This window comes from Peromyscus leucopus, chromosome 5 (genome assembly GCF_004664715.2).
Source record: "Peromyscus leucopus breed LL Stock chromosome 5, UCI_PerLeu_2.1, whole genome shotgun sequence".
In the NCBI taxonomy this organism is placed as follows: domain Eukaryota; kingdom Metazoa; phylum Chordata; class Mammalia; order Rodentia; family Cricetidae; genus Peromyscus; species Peromyscus leucopus.
This window is the reverse complement of record NC_051067.1, coordinates 4,215-20,439: the sequence shown is the minus strand read 5'-3', so window position 1 is coordinate 20,439 and position 16,225 is coordinate 4,215. Positions and strand designations below refer to the sequence as shown.

Sequence of the window (16,225 nt, the reverse complement as noted above, 5' to 3'; positions counted from 1 at the left end):
CAGTTGAAACAAAGCTTTTCTCATAAAGATGCTTTCTCTGATAGAAAAGAAAGCTTTACTCCTGGATAGTTCTCCTTCTGCTCTGGCTAGGCTTTTTCCCCAGACAGACCAACTACAGATGTGGTTTGGCTTTATTGCTTTCCCAGAAAGGTCTTTTCTCCGATAGGAAAGCTTTTCTCAGATTTTGTTTTGCAGCTATGGACACTGCATAGTCCCACCTAACAACCCACAACCTTCAGGAAAGTAGACAACTGTGCTGTTCCCACTGGCTTTAACTTTGTTTGTTCATTAGCAGCTTTTCCCTGGATTCTGCACCTTCCTGCCTCAGCTCTGTGCTGCAGGAACCTAGTATCCCCCAAATGCACTCCAACTCGGAGATGCTGGCTAGTTGCTTCTCAGTTGTTGGTTAGAAGCTAGGATACAATGCTTAACAGAGTTTGCATTGCTTCAGGGGATCTTTGGGTTAGGTTAGAATGATTAGGAACACCTTTTCATAGATGCTTACTCAGAAATAAAACCCTTGATGCCTCAAGCTGACCTGTAACTGAAAAGCTTGTTTTTGTTTGTTTGTTTTTTGTTTTTGTTGTTGTTGTTGTTTTGCTTTTCCTAGGTAAACAGTTTCCTGCCCTATTGGGCTCTTTGTGGCTCTTCACCTCACCTGTACTTTCCCAAGCATTTTCCTTAGGGGACTTTGACCCAGTCTTTTACTAGCTTGACGAGACAGAGCTTAGAAGAGGGTTTTAGGAATTCCATCCCTGCCTTGCATTGCAGGGAGGATTTTTAAAGCTTGAAAGACAGAACTTAGAGAGGTTTTGCTGTCTTAAGAGGTATGTTGTTTTCCCTTAGAGCGAATCACAGGTGATTCCCATACTAATATCTTCAGGTGATTCTAATTTTTGTCCTTTTGAGAGAGAAAGTTAAAGGCTTTAGTTTTTAAGTTTTTTAAAGTGAGCTTTTAGAGTTTGAGACAGAAAGATTAAGGCTTTTTAGGGAGATTTTTTTCCCAATTTTTCAAGAAAAGCTTTTAGTTTAAGAGAACATTTTTTCCCCAAGAGAGAGAAAGACCAACTTTCCCCAAACCTTCTGAACTTTAAGCTTTTTGGATTCTTACACCCACACTTTTACCTCAGGGAGAAATCGCTTTCTTGGACTTAGTATGTCAGCTGTCCCCAGGACAAAAGCTTCCATAGGAAACTTTTTCTTCCCCATAAGCTCAAAGAAGAGCTTTTTTACTACCCATAAAGCTCAAAGAATAATTTCCCCCCAGTTTGTGTTCATAGCCCCCAAAGTTAGAAAACTGAAGAGTTTTTCTGTCTAGTTGCTTTTAGTTATCTTAATTTTTTTCTACATAATCTTACATTTCTGTTTTTCCTACACTATATTACTACACTATACCTTACACTTGTTTTTCACAGATAGAAATTCAAAAGGGGATAGAAGATAGAAAATTTTGACAGAAGAGAATTTTTCACTGCAGCATCGGACATCCTTCCAGTCCGTTTTTTTCCTTTCCTCTCAAGGATAAAACCCCCTGCCCCTTATTAACACACACACACACACACACACACACACACACACACACACACCATATATCTCTGTAATAAAGCTATTATTTTCCTTTGTCTTTAGTCCCTATTACTTTGTCTTTAGTCCCTCTTTATTTGTCTTTATTCCTTCTTAATTTGTCTTTAGTCCCTATTTTTTTTCTTTTTTCTTTACTCTCCTGTTCATGGTGCCATTCTTCCAGGCATTTACCCACCAAGCCCACAGTTCCCCAGTGTTTTCTTGAGTGTGAGCAGCAGGAAATAATAGAAGGATTTAGATTGTGGAGATAAACAGAAAATAAAGGATAACTTCAAGCGGGCCTGGAACCTATTCCAAGGAGCCCTGACTGTCTCTGTCACAGGGCATTTATAGAGACACTAGGGGATGGAGCAAAAGACCTCCCCCCAGCACAGCCAAGTGCAGACCATCTCAGACAGCTGTACTCAGGGCCATGGTCCTAATCATCCTCTCTATGCAGACCTGGGTAAAGCCACAAGAAACCTGAAAATGGGCTCCCACGATCAGCCTTTTCAGACTCAAAGCAATTGCTCATTGAAATCTTAAATAGGAATCAATGGTGTGGTGTACATATTTTAATTTTCCAAATTCTAAAAAATGAAGCACATTCATCTGACAGATTTCATTCATTAGAGTATCCTTACTTCCTGCAGGTAGTGGAGTTTGGTTGTATAAAGAATAAGTAGGACATTTTCTTATAATTTCCCTTGCTATTGACATGTTTTTTTTATGAAATCCTGAGGCCTCCAGCACATTTCCTATCAATAGTTGATCAATTTCTTCATTATGTTGTGCTAAAAGGCCTGGTAGACCCATATGGAATCAGATGTGTGCTATATATAAGGGATGATTCCTATTTTTCATTACTTCCTGTAACTGAATAAATAATGAAGTTAATTCAGATTCATCAGTAATAAATTCAGCAGTTTCAATGTGTAACACAATTCTTTATGTATACTGAGTCATTAACTCCGTTATGAGGTTCTGTAAAAATCCATTAATACCATCAGAATAGCATATAATTCTGATTTTTGGACAAAATCAGAAGGGCTTTGAGCCACTTTATTTAAATTTTCTAATTTGTTTTTGTTTTGTTTTTGTTTTTGTTTTTTGTTTTTTGAGACAGGGTTTCTCTGTGTAGCTTTGCACCTTTCCTGGAACTCACTTGGTAGCCCGGGCTGGCCTCGAACTCACAGAGATCTGCCTGCCTCTGCCTCCTGAGTGCTGGGATTAAAGGTGTGTGCCACCACCGCCCGGCAAATTTTCTAATTTGTAACCTGCCTTTCTTTATTTGTTTGCATCAGAATAGTATTGAGGGGCTCAAGATATTGGTGTTCCCTGTACAATATAAAGAAGGATCCAGTTAGTTCTTTTTATAAATTGAATTCTCTTGTTTTTTAGGTATTTGTTTTAACTTCTCCCAAAAAATTACTTCAAGCTCTTTGTCAAGGTTCACTTTCTGCCCATAATTTGTCAATTTCATCATTAGTAAAAGGTACTACAATTTCTTCTGAATCTATTCCTGCTATTTGACAAAGTCTCAATTTTCCTTTTAGAATCAACTCAGAGACCTTTTCTACATGTTTTTAATTTTTTTACTCTATTTATGTAGTAAAAAGATCAATTCTAAGATATCTTTCCTCTACATTAATATTCCCATAGAAGAACACATAGATGGTAAAATAACCAGAATGCAATCCAGCTTTGGATCAAAACAATCCACCTGTTCTTCCTGTAATTTCTTTTCCACCAAAGCCAGTTCTCTCTAAGCTTCATCTGATAATTCTCTTGAACTATTTAAGTCCTCATCACCCTTAAGGTTTTGAACAAATTAATCAGTTTTTTTTTTTTTTTTTTTTTTTACATTCCAATGGCTTTATTTTTCTCAGGTGTAGCAGGCGACACTTAGCAGGAGAGCTGAAAGGGAAGCTGAGAAACTATAGCCTCAGTAAGAGTCATTAAAGGGATACAGAGGGTGTCCAGCATCTCTGGGGACCCTCTTCCCATCCACCGTAATCATAGGCACAATATACCGCCAATTTTTGTTCAGAGCATCTAATTGCTTCATCTCCTCAGGGCTAAATGTGAAATCAAATACCTGAATGTTCTGAAGGATGCGAGAAGGAGTGATGCTTTTGGGGATACAGATTACTTTCCGCTGAACCTGCCATCTGAGCAAGATCTGAACTGGAGATCAGCCATGTTTTTCAGCTAGTGCCAAGACCACTGGTTCCTCAAGCAGGACTGGCTCATCAGGATGGCGCCAGGCGCAATCAGAGGAACCCAAGGGGCTGTAAGCAGTCACTTCCAAGCCTCGTGCTTGACAGTGCTCAAATAGCTCATTTTGAGCCAGATATGGGTGGCATTCCACCTGCAAGACAGCTGGGCACACAGAGGCCACACTGAGGATATCATCAATCTACCGGCTGTTGAAGTTGGACAAGCCCAGGGCTTTCACCAGCCCCTTTGCCACCAGTGCCTCCAGAGCTTTCCAGGTCTCCTTATAATGGGTAGAGTCATATTGGATGGTTCCATTGGCATTCTTGGGAAAGAAATTGTCTCCCTGCTCAAAGGCGTAAGGCCTTTGTATCAAATAGAGGTCCAGATACTCCAACTGGAGATCAGCCAGTGTCTTCCGGAGGGCAGCTTCTACATCCTCAGGGTGGTGCTTAGTGTTCCACAGTTTGGATGTCACAAACAGCTCCTCTCTAGGCACTGCCTTGCCTGGTCCCACATTTTCCTTCAGGGCCTCCCCAATTTCAGTCTCGTTGCCATAGATAGTAGCACAATCAATGTGGTAGTAGCCTACACTAAGGGCATATTTGATGGCTGCTTTCACCTGGCCAGGCTCACTCTTTCATGTCCCCAGACCAATCAGAGGCATCTTCTGACACAGGAAGCTATCATCCCCTTGGCAGTGAGCACAGGCTTCAGAGAAGACAATGTGGCCAGAATTGAGCTCTGCACTCCAGTGCTGGGCCAACAGGCCCAGGTTTAAGTCTGGTGGTGAAGACAAAACCCCACCCCAGGGAGGAGTAAGGGTCCGTCTTCTAGAATCATGCAGGACGGACTAGTCTCCCACTGTCCTGTGAAGTCATACCTCCAGTAGAAGCCAGACCAGGGACTTTGCATATCCCTCCCCTGGGAACCTCAAACTCCACAGTGAGTGTCCAGAAGGGTCAGGGGTTCTCAAACTGCCCAAATTAATCAGTTCTTGATTTTCTACCCCAATAATGGGCTATGGATAGGAAATGTCTCCTAGCAATGTTTGAAAGTCATTAAGAGTTTGCAATCAATCTCTCCTAATTTGTACCTTTTGGGGTCTAATTTTTTTTTTTTTTTGCAGACCTATTTTATATCCTAAATAATTATTAGAATAATCTCTTTGTATCTTTTCAGGAGCACTTTGTAATCCCCAACATTGCAAATTTTTCTTTACTTCTTCAAACATTTTCTCTAAAGTACCTATATTTGGATCAGCTAGTAAGATGTCATCTGTCAGGAACAAGGACAGAATCTCTAGTTAGTGGAAAAATACAGACCCCCCCCCCATAACACAGGGAACTACATCATCTTACAGTCAGGTTGCCTAGCAACAGGACATTGAGTCAGAGCCCTTGACCCTTTCACCCTGTAAACATCTTATACAAACATCCTGTTAGCTTGCCCCACCTTATGCAGATGACAGCTTCTTGCTTCCCCCCACCCTGCAGGAACTATATAAACCCTTCTGGAGAAAAATAAAGCTGCACCTTGATCAGAATCTAACTTGGTGTATTTCCTTTGTATCTCCTGTCCCTACATTCCCTCCTTAGGGTGGTCAAGTACTCATTGTAGCCCTGCAGGCGGGGCAACTGGCACCCAACGTGGTGCAAACCACCTCTTGAGGATTTGGAACGTCGTCTCCCAGAGGAAGACCAAAGCCTTGGTGAAGTTGTTGGATCCCCCTGAAATCACCCGATTCAGGACGCAATCCCGGAGGAGAGCGGAGACGATGCAGGTAAGAAAGTGACGAGCCATGGGACAGGCAACTTCGTCACAAGATTTATTCATTTCTGGCCTAAATGAGCCCCTCAAGATACAAGGAACTAGGGTAAAGAAAAAAGACCTTAAAGCCTTTTTTTATTAATGACATTCTTAGGCTCTATAAACATTCCCCTGACATACAAGAGCTTATTAATATAGGAGAAAAAAATCTTAAAAGAAGCCTTTCACTCCCCCACTACCTGCCCTTGTGAGACCAAAATGAGCCATCTTAGAAATAAGACCAAAATGCTTTCTCCCTAAAATTAAGGCCTAAGATTTCTCCTTTTGGGATAGGCCACTAGTTACTGAAACCAGTCAGTTCAGATTCCAGAAACCAGGAAGTGTAAAAGTACAGAGTCACAAGATAGTCACGAGGTAATGCCTGCCAGACTATGAAATGTCCTCTCCCTGGTTTCCTGGGTAACTGACCACAGAAATGCCCCCACCTGAGGGCAGCCAATGAGAAATGGTGGCGGGCAACCACTCCCTTAGAAGTAATTTCTAGAAGTCCCTAGAAGCAAGCCAATCAGAATTGTACCCGTACTAGCACCCCTAAATGATGTAACCTTGTGATTTTTTCCTTTAAAAGCTGAGCTTGCAGACAGGTGGGCACTTCCTCCAGCCTCCACTGCGTTGGATGTATTGGATGAAGTCCCTGCCTAGGCTTGTATTGCTTTTGGATATCCAGAATTAAACCTTGCTTTTGCATTCCGGCATGCTCGTCTTTGGTGGTCTCTCTGGGGGTCACAATCTGGGCACAACACCCTAAGCCCCCCTGAGCACTTTCTCGTCTGCCTTCGGTCTGTCCCTTAGATTACGACCTGCACTCTATGGAAGAGGGGACACTCATGACTTTTAAACCTAACAATCCCCAGGAGTCCACTCCTGCCCATCTTTATCCCTCTGTTAATAATTTTACCTCTAACTCCCCTCTAGAACCCACCGAGGAGGCTTCCCTAGAGAAAGGGGTGGCCTGTTACCATAATCCAGATTGGACCCCCTTGCAAAAATCTCCCCTTAAAACAGGAGTCCTTGGGCCCTTTTATACCACCTCAAAAATCTCCGGTGGTGCCCCCTTCCACAATGCCCCCTCCCTATGTTTCTTCGTCTTCCCACTTTTGCGGGCCTGTTCTTGATAAGTTGGCTCCCCCTGTCCCAGATCTCAGCTCACTGTGATGGGCCCTCCAGGCTCACAGGGAACATGTTGAGATTTTAAGGGAATTGAAAACTCTCCACAAAGAACTTAAAGACCTTGCCCTTGAAGTGGTGGCTCCCGGCCGCTAAAACCATCTCAAAAATCTAGTAAATCAAAAAGTAAGCCTCAGCCTGTCCTGGCATTTCCTGTTACCTGGAGCGGGCCCTCGGGGGGGTTGGAAGATCAAAATGAGGGGAGGAGGAGGAGCCGTCTTCAGAGGACCCCCTGCCAGGACAGACTTATCACAAATTAAATTTCTGCCTTGTTGAAAAGCTGAAATCTGCCTGTGCTCAGTATGTTCCTATGGCTCCTTTTACATTAGCCTTGGTGGAAAACCAGGAGGCTGCCTCTATGAGGCCCCTGCCTTCCACTCTCTGCCCCCGCTGCAACAAGGGCCATCATCAGGCTACAGAATGCAGGTCAAAAACCAATTATCTCAGTCAGCCCCTTCCTCCTTGGGTGCCAGGAAACTTCCTGAAGGGACAGCCCCTGGCCCCAATGCCTCTAAGAGTGCACCCTGGGGCCTTGAGGTCTGCTCACCTCCTGCCTCCCCAGCCTCAACAAATTCTCCCGCCCCAGTTCCATTCTCCTCCCTCCGGAGAGCAACTCCAGGCAGTGCTGGATTGGACTTGTGTGCCACCGCCAAAACAGTATTAAACTCCCTTGAAGGGGCTCAGGTCATCCCTACAGGGGTGACAGGGCCCTTACCTCCTGATGTTTGCGCGCTTGTCCTTGGCTGAGCTTCTGTGGCCCTCTGAGGGGTCCAGGTCTACCCTGGCATAATAGATAGTGATTTCACAGGTGAAATTAAGATTCTGGTCACTGCTATCATGGTCAGGATTCCTCAAGGTACGCATCTGGCACAGCTAGTTCCTCTACCCTCGTCTGTCTGTGATAATCCCTCAATTACAAACACCCCTCAGGGGTCAGCCAGATTGGGCTCCTCAGATGCCTACTGGGTCTAGCCTGTTACTCAGGCTGCCCTACCTCCTTCCTAACACCTTTCTGGTCAGCGCAGTTGGTTGAACTTTCAGCAATTTTAAAGGTTTTTCAGACCTATTCTGATCAACCTATTAATATCTATACAGATAGTGCCTATATTGCCTTTTCCATCCCCTTGTTAGAAACCTCTCCAGCCATAAGGCCTACCTCCAATGCCACCCCACTTTTCTCCCAGATTCAACAGCTTGTCCTGACTCGCCAACACCCATTTTTTATAGGCCATATTAGAGCCCATAGTGATCTTCCTGGACTGTTAACCGATGGCAATGCACAGGCCAATGCCGCCACCAGGCTAACTTTCCCTGTCATGGTTGGCTCAGTCCTACAGGCCCAAACTGCCCATAAGATCCACCATTTAAATTCTCAGACCCTCCATCTCTTTTTAAGATCTCTGAACAACAGGCCCAAGAAATTGTCAAACAATGTCCCTCTTGTGTTGTTTCTCACCCTGCCCCACACTTGGGAGTCAACCCTCGAGGCTTCCTTCCCAACCAAATTTGGCAGACGGATGTTACTCATTGCCCCAAATTTGGCAGACAAAAATTTATCCATGTCTCTATAGATACCTTTAGTGGTTTTATCTTCGCCTCTCCTCATGCTGGGGAAGCCACAGAGGATGTTGTTTCTCACCTGATTCTTGCCTTTTCTGCCTTGGGAAAACCAGATAAGATAAAGAAAGACAATGGCCCCACTTATACCAGCACAGGCTTCAAAAAATTTTGTGATAGTCTACAAATTATTCATACCACAGGGATACCTTACAATCCCCAGGGACAGGGCATAATAGAACAAGCCCACCAGACCCTAAAGACCTGGTTGGCTCACCTCAAATCTTCTAACCTTCATTTCACCTCCCCCAGAGATCAATTGAGCCATGCTCTGTTTGTTCTCAACTTCCTCACCTTAGATGCTGCAGGTCACTCTGCCGCTGACAGGCACTGGCACCCTTCTCCAGATGCCACCCGGCCACTAGCCATGTGGCGAGATCCCCTCACGGGGTGTTGGAAGGGCCCTGACCCGGTCCTTATATAGGGACGAGGTTCGGCCTGCATTCTTGACCAGATACACTCTGCTCCCAGATGGTTACCAGAACGCCTGGTTAGAGCTGTAAATATACCTGATCTGCCCAGGAGAGAGAGCCCCTCTCCTGAGGAAACTTCTTCTGTTTCAAATGCTGTCCCTCTGACAAGCCATCCAGGCTGTTGTTCTCACCCACAGCAAACCCCACCAGCCCTTTAGCTCTGTTATCACTCTGCTCAGAGTTCCTGTTGGGGGACAGTGTGAACTTTACAGAAAACTGTGTTTGAGACCTTTCACACAGCACACAAGTCCCATAGTCAATCACATTCTGGGCTGAGCAGGGACACTGCTTGTCACAAATCCAGTCTGACAGCAGGGGTCATGTTTCCAAGGGCAGTGCTGAATTTTCATACAAAGTGTCAGAAAGACTTGCTGGCCTTGGTGTCACAGGTGGTCATAGCCATGTTGGGCAGCTTGACACAGCCTGTGGCTGGCAGGTAGCACAGAAAACAGGGTAGCACCAGAGATGCCACTCAGGGCACTTAGGTCCCTTCCACCTAGACTAACCTATTATTCCTCAGATCAGTTCCTAGATCTCTAGGAAGAGAAGCCACATTGAGATGACTGCCTTGACAGGAACCTGTTAATGCCATCACCTTAGCAGTCCTTCTGGGGGTTGGAGCAATGGGAAAAGGCAGAGGAATTGCCTCTCTGGTCCTGTCCAACCAACATTACTCTGAGCTTCAACTGTCCATAGATGAGGATATTGCCCAATTTGAACAGGGAATTTCTGCCCTCAAGTCATCCCTTTCCTCCCTAGCTGAGGTAGTTTTACAGAACAGGAGAGGCCTGGATCTCTTCTTTTTACAACAGGGTGGCCTTTGTACTGTGCTCAAAGAGGAATGTTGCTTCTTTACAGACCACACCGGGGTAGTCAGGGATAGTATGGTAAAGGTTAGAAAAGGACTAGTAAAAGAGAAAAAGAAAAGGAGAGCAAGAGCTTGGGTGGTTCTAGAATTGGTTTTCCAACTCCCCTTGGCTAACAACCCTTCTTTCCTCCCTCCTAGGACCTGTTGTAGGCCTGCTCCTGGTCCTTGCCTTTGGGCCATGGGCACTTTCCTGGCTCACTCGGTTCATCCGAAGTCAAATAACAGACCTGCCAGCCAGGCAGATCCAGGTTCATTACCACTGCTTTGATATGCAGGAATCCAGGGTTGAAATTTCCCCTGACAAGAGATGCCCCACACAGACCCCTTCACTTGGTGGAGGCTGCACCTGTGTGTGGGGAAAAGGCTCACTCAAGGCATAATTGGAGTGCAGCTGGGACTGCACAGGCTGGGGACCATGGTACCCCGAAATCCCGAGAGCCTGGATTATATGCCCTGTTGCATAGCGGTTGTGTGGTAGCACCCTTACACTTACCCATTTCCACTCCCTCAAAAAACTGCACGGTCCATTGATTCCAGCACTATGGGGATGCCTGTGGTGCTTGAGTCTGGAGAGACATTCCCTCTCGGACCTTTTTTCACAACCTTTAGAGGGATAGGGCCTCTGTAATCCTCCATGCAAAGCCTCTTTCAGAGCCCTCTTTTTAGACCATTCGAACCTGGTTTATTTTGGCCTTTAGATTTATTACTAAGAAGGGGGAGATGTCAGGGACAAGGACAGAATCTCTAGTTAGTGGAAAAATACAGACCCCTGATAAGACAGGGAACTAGATCATCTTTCAGTCAGGTTGCCTAGCAACAGGACATTGAGTCAGAGCCCTTGACCCTTTCACCCTGTAAACATCCTATACAAACATCCTCTTAGCTTGCCCCATCTTATGCAGATGACAGCTTCTTGCTCCCCCCACCCTGCAGGAACTATATAAACCTTTCTGGAGAAAAATAAAGTTGCACCTTGATCAGAATCTAGACTTGGTGTATTTCCTTTGTATCTCTTGTCCCTACATTCCCTCCTTAGGGTGGTCGAGTACCCATTGTAGCCCTGCAGGCGGGACAGTCATCCATGGTAATGGTAAATGATAGATTGAGGAAATTGCTTTTGTATCATTTTCAACAACTGACTTACAAAATATTGGCACAGGATGGGGCTATTTAACATTCCCTGTGGGAAAAAAACTTCCATTGATATCTCTTAACAGGCTGAGAATTTTTATAAGTAGGCACTGTGAAAGCAAATTTTTCTCTTTTTCTTGTAAAGGTATAGTGAAGAAACAATCTTTTAAATTGATAACTATAAGAGGCCATCCTTTAGGTAACAAGAAGACAAAGGAATTCCAGATTGTAGAAATCCCATTGGCTGAATCATAAACAGCTCGTGTATCTGTTACCATTCTCATTTTCCAGATTTCTTTTTAATAACAAATACAGGAGAATTCCAAGGGATGGTTGATTTTTCAATATGCTGAGCATTTAGCTGCTCCTATACCAGCTGTTATAAAGCCCGCAGTTTCTCTGATGTTAAAGGCCATTGCTCAACCCGTACAGGTTTGTCCATCAACCATTATAAAAATAGGACTGTTGGTGTCTTTGAAAGATCAGTAGCTGTTGTGCCCTGTTCTTATACAACCTGAAGGATCAGTGACTGTTCTTTATAATATCTTCTAATATTTTTCCCAGAAACATACGTTAATTTATGGTTTGATCCTGAGATTGGAGCAATGTTAATCTGGGTATTTCATTGCTATAACAAATCATGTCCCCATAAATTCATTGTTATGTTAGCCACTTATGGCTTTAATTTTCCTCTCTGTCCTCCTGGCCCTATACATTTGACCCATCTTGTGCTCTGTTTTTCCTGAGATAAAGTTCCAATCCCTGTGGGGAGTTTACCCACCAACCCCAGAGCTCCCCATAGTTTTCTTGAGTGTGAGCAGCAGGAAATATTAGATAGAAGGATTTAGGTTGTGGAGATGAATAGATAGAAAATAAGGATAGCCTCAAGAGGGCCTGGAACCTATTCCAACAAGTCCTGACTGTCTCTGCCACAGGGCATTTATAGAGACACCAAGGGGTAGACCAAAAGACCTCCCACCAGCACAGCCAAGTGCAGACTATCTCAGACACCTGCACTCAGGCCCATGGTCCTAATCATCCTCTCTATTCAGACATGCTGGGTAAAGCCACAAGGAACCTAAAAATGGGCTCCCACAGGACCCCTTTCTTAATATATAAAAATAACTAATTATTAATGGCTTACAGCAATCTCCATAGCTGTTATACCTCCAAGTATGGGAGTAGAGGGTGATAAAGATGGCATTTCTCTTTTGGATTTGGTCCAAGGTGACTACAGCAGTATGTAGCTGCATCCAGTCCTTTCTAAACAAAAAACTCATAATGCAATGCAAACTTAAAGAATCCCCTAGCTTCATCATTAACAGGTTAACACAAATATTGCTATACATAGTCACAATTCTCCCAGTCTTACAACTCAAAGCAACCTCTTAACAGAAACATTTGAATTAACAGATATGGTGCTATATATAGTTAACAATTTTCTCAGTCTTACAACTTTAACTCTTAATCATTTGAATTTTCTTGCTAACAGAACATAGGAAAAACTTCTGATGCATTCACATCAAGCTTAAATATTTCCTTAACTCCACAAAAACAGGGTTTATTAATATCAATAGGTTAAACATAATTTCTGCAAACATACATTCAACCTTAATTCACTCATAACTCCTCCTTTTATTTATAATTTTTTAAACAAAATCTCAAACCTAGTTAGAGGAACCCAAACTTAGAAAGTTTCTATAAACCCATATTGAAATGCAGTATTCTCAGTCTAACCATTAACACTTGGAAAACTTTTAGCAAAACATCCAAAAGCAGATTTTCTTAATAAAACTCTTTACACTTTAAAAGTAGTCTCTTAGTATACCCCATTTGCATTTCTTACTAACAAAACATGACATTAACCCACTCAAACAACAAGAAAATATTTTTTTACATTAAATTCACTAAGGAATATTACCTCTCCCCTTTCTTTATAAGTTTTAAGCAAAACCTCAAGCCTAGTTAGAAAACCCAAACATGTCCATTTAAACAGTTCCATTTGTAACACAAAACCTTTTTCATAATTAATTCCATTTTTACATAAACAATTCCATAAAACAATTCATGAATCATCAGTTAATAAAGCATATATGCACACACAAAACTGCATCTTGACTCTAGGTAGAAGCAATAAATTTCTTCATTTAAACAGTTCCATGTTTAACACAAATAATTCCAGAAAACAGTTCCTAAGTCATCACTATAAGCAAATTTAAAATTGTCCCATTGCAATAAAATCACTATTGTTTATTTCATTAAGTCCCAAAATTCAAATGATAAATTCTGGAACAAGCCTTCCATATATGAAGAAAACCATAACAAAAATCTTTTTGTAGTTTTATCTCATTTTTTTAAGTTCAAAAAGTTCAAAAAAAAATAAACTCTGGTATCAGGCTTTCACTTCTAAATATGAAGAAACATTTTACGACCAAAACTTTTTGCAGTTAACAATTTAGTTCAAACAAGCATCTCTGCAACTTTTGTTTTCAAGCCAGAGACCTTTTTAGGTACAGTAACATTTTAAACTGTACTGTTTTTTATGTTAGCTCAGGTTTTTCTGTGTGGCATTGATTTTCCATGGATCTCAGCTGTGGATGCCTTATGCTGGTTACACCATTTTTAGCTTCTTAGTGGCTTCTGGAGCTTTTGAAAACCACTCAGACTGCCTACTTTGCAGTCTGCTAGGACACTAACTTCTGTGTCTCGGGTTCTTTCACCATATACATTCAGCATAGATTCACACTCAATATTTATACTTTCACAAACTCACATATAACATTAACATCTACTTATTTATACTTCTTAAGGAAACTATAAAACTACTTTAGCAAATATATTTCTTATTTACTTCTTATATTCATTCTATCTTAAGACTACCTTAGATACTTATTGCAAGCTTATATTCTTAAAGGAACTCTATAGAACTATTTTACAAACTTATATAGGGATACCATTAGCATATATCTAACTTAGCAAACACCTAAAGATTTCTTAATGTAGATCTAACAAGACAGAATAATTTCTACAAACTCACTTATCTTATTTTCAACTTTTTCTACTTCTTACTCTTAATTATTATCACTATCTCTATTAGAAAGATTCTCTTAACTAGACAGGATGTACATACATCATTTCTAAAGTTTAGAGTTTATAGTCAGCTTTGCTATACAACACTGGGATTTGGATGCCATGATCTGGTGCAATTATTGTTAAATCCCCACCTGTTCTTAAAAGACCTTCAATGACAGCATCATTTATTTATATTTGTATTTTGGTCTTTGTTTATTTATAGAAGTTTGCCAAAATATTCACTTTATGGTTTTTCCTGAATTTTTGGTGTCTCTTCTATAGCTGTTCTGTCATCCAGAGCAGTATGGTTTCTTACAATAGGCATTAGCTTCTTTAATTGCTCTGGGAAGGGGTTTCCTCCATGATGACAGGAAACAACTGAACTAAATTTGACATGGGCACCTGCAAGAGGGTCCTCACGGTGTTTCCCAATGGCAAAAGGTTACCTTGACTGTCCCTTGTTGATATACATTCATTAGTCCAATGTCTGTTTTTGCCACACCATCTGCATACTCCAGAATGGAGGGGCATTCTGTTGGGATTGTTCTCAGAAAAAACATGGTTTGTAGCAATGCCCTGTTTACAATCCCTTCTTAGGTGACCTTGTTTACCACAATTGAAATTCCTAACAGTTTGATTTTTCTTCAAACCTCTGGAAATCACTTCTCCTATCCAAGCATCATCATGGTAATGAGATTCAATATTGACTGTATCTCACATCCATTCCTCTAAGGTTGCTGATGTTGCCTTTAATGGCCTAATTACCCTTGTGCATTGTGCATTAGCTTTTACAAAAGCCAGAAATTCACCTATTATTTGTCTAGCTTCTGAATTTGGTATCATTCTATTTACTGCTGAAATCTATCTTTGTAAGAAATCAGCGAACGTTTTTTTTTTTTTTTTTTTTTGTGCCCTGTATAACTTTAGTAAATAACTCAGTTTTCTTTTCTAGTTCTTCAGTTCTATCCCAAGCATTCAAGGATGCCATGTGGCATAAAGCCAGGGTGTGTTCAACATATAGGGATTGCCTTTCTACATTAGCATAATATCCCTCTCCAAGAAGTTGGTCTCCAAAGATTTCCATACCTCTAGCCCTACTTCTTTGTTCAGTGCCCCAGCTTCATTTTTCACCAGGTCCTCCATTGTAATTGAGGACCAGCCTCCAAGACTGCCGTAACCAAGTTTCTCCTGTCTTGGAATAAGTCTATTACAAGTTGACCACAGTTTAACATCTGCTTCACAAAAGATAAGTGGATGCCATATGAGATTATTGCTTCCTTGGATCTCTTCAATCTAACATTTGCTCAAGAGTCCACTCAGCTTTTACATAGCCTTGAGGATATCTATCATTTGGCATTTCCTGTAAAGTTACTAGATAAATTAAAGTTGGCTGTTTGAAAACTTTTGCTGTTCCTCTGTAACCTTATAATGCAGTGCTTAGATAGGTTCTCCTTTAAATTTCTCTGTCTGGGTCTGAATATCTCTATGATCTGTTTTAATAAGTTTTTCTAAGACTTTTATCTTGACACTCATGTTAACCAACTTTTTAAATGATAACAAAAATGATCAGATAACATTTATAATTGACATTACATAAATTCCATCTAAATTAATTATCCTCTCATTTAATAGTTCCATTTTCAAATGTCCAGTGTATTATCATATAGAGACCTAACTCCCTCCATTGTACTAATGTTTGCCATTTTTTAATGTGGAAAAACTCTTTTAACTAATTCTTCCCTTTAAAAATTACCAATCATTTCACTGCATCTGCTGACAATGACTATTCAGATATGAGGCTGACTGCTTCTGTATAAAACAATAGAAGCCCAAGCAGCAGCCTGAGGAGGGAGTCCAGGGAGAGCTCAAAACCCACCAGAAGAGAAGAAGCCAAAGAGTCAGCCATCTTCATGGGGGAACATGTGAAAGCAGCTAACTCCTGTGGGTTTTGGATTCCAAAAGCCTATGGAGTTTGCTGCAGATAGACTGCAACATAAACATAGCCAGTGGGGTAATGCCTCTGGCTGCATGCAGCAATGGTCTGTGCCAGTGGCTGCAAAGCCATTGGCAAGCTGCTTGATCATGAATTTGTGCCCCAAATTTGGATGCCAGATGTAGCACAAATTCTTTATTTTTTTATTTAAGAATTTTTTTTCATTTTACTTACCAACCACAGATTCCCTCTCATCCCATCTCCCACTCCCTTCCCCCAACCCACCCCTCAAGTCTGGTACATTCTGTTGAGGCATAACCAAGCCCCTCCCCTGCATGAGGGTGAGCAAGGTGT

General features: G+C 41.9%; 1 pseudogene; it reads right to left on the bottom strand.

Annotated features, from left to right (window-relative positions):
* Window positions 1-3,425: 3,425 nt before the first annotated feature.
* LOC114688696 lies at window positions 3,426-7,641 on the bottom strand (annotated as a pseudogene).
* Between the last annotated feature and the right edge of the window lie 8,584 nt (window positions 7,642-16,225).